The following is a 1,319-nucleotide window of genomic DNA, read 5'->3' on the forward strand; positions in this document are numbered from 1 at the left end:
CCNCNNNTTTNNTATTTAACCTACTTCCGCTTATATAAGATTTCTAATACTTCTAATATAAGTTAGTTATTACATTAATAGGCCGCTATTAAATTTGCATTAATTATTATTAAGAATTGGTTGATTTTACTAGGGTCAAAAAATCGCGATTTTGGTGGGGTTTTGCAGTGCGCGACTCCCTTATATACGCGACTCGCTTATAAAGTACGTTATTTAGTAAAGCATAGTCGCGATCTCTAGTATAAAAATATAAGATCTTAATTTTCTAATAAGATTCTCTATTACTCTAGAGATTAAATTTTACTACTCTTCTAAACTACTATAATACTATTAGATTCTATCTAAACTAGGTTATACTGTAATTTATATATATATTTAAAGGCCTTTCTACATTATAGATATAGCCTATAAGTAGTAGAAACCAATTAGGTAGGGGGTAGTTAATTATATTCCCCAATACTAAAATTTATAAATTGCGTAAAGCTTTAAACCTACTAAGATTTATTAAAAGCTGGGCTTTCTAACATTCTACTAGCTATAGACTAATTGCCTAATTAGATTTGGCGTAATTGCGATTTAGATTTCTCCTAGCTGCGTTAATCTTACTTACTCTATTATTCTCCTTTCCTTTAGCTTATACAGCCTCGCTAGTAGGCTTAATTAATTACCTCCCTTATTTACTATTGTTGATTAAACCTTCTATAAGCTCTTACTAGAGGCTCGCCTAGGAAGTCCTCCGTCGGCTAATTTATATAAGGCTTTCCTCTATAGCAGTAGGAAGAACGCTTTATATTTCCTTTAATAGCTATACTATTAATTATTACATCCTTACTTACATCTATAGCAGGTAAGCTCGCGGTAGAAGCATTAGTAGGAGGTAAGGGAGCCGCATTAGGTGCGGGCGTAAAGGTAGGCGCGGAGGTAAACGTGGACGATATTGCTATTACTAGTATTAGATTTAAGCTAGCAGTAGAGTTAAATATATATTTAGAACTTATAGAAAAGGTGTACATATTATTAAGGATCTAATTAAGTCGTGTGCAGAGGTAGTAGGTAAGGGAGGATTAATAAAAAAAATTTAAAGTTCGCGATAGCCCCTGCGCTAAGCCTAATTAGGCGATTTTTAAGCAAAATTAATACTATAAAGGAGCTTACAAGAGCTCTATAAAATGCCTTATACTTAATTATAAAATATTATTCAATTACTAAATATATACTTATTAAGTAGATCTTTTAGTAACGTTATACAGTCGAAACTCTTTAGTACGATATTTGATTACAACGATATACTCTATATTACGATCTACACCCCTTAATCA

The sequence above is a fragment of the Cenococcum geophilum genome, assembly GCF_001692895.1.
Source record: "Cenococcum geophilum 1.58 unplaced genomic scaffold K441scaffold_89, whole genome shotgun sequence".
Lineage (NCBI taxonomy): Eukaryota > Fungi > Ascomycota > Dothideomycetes > Gloniales > Gloniaceae > Cenococcum > Cenococcum geophilum.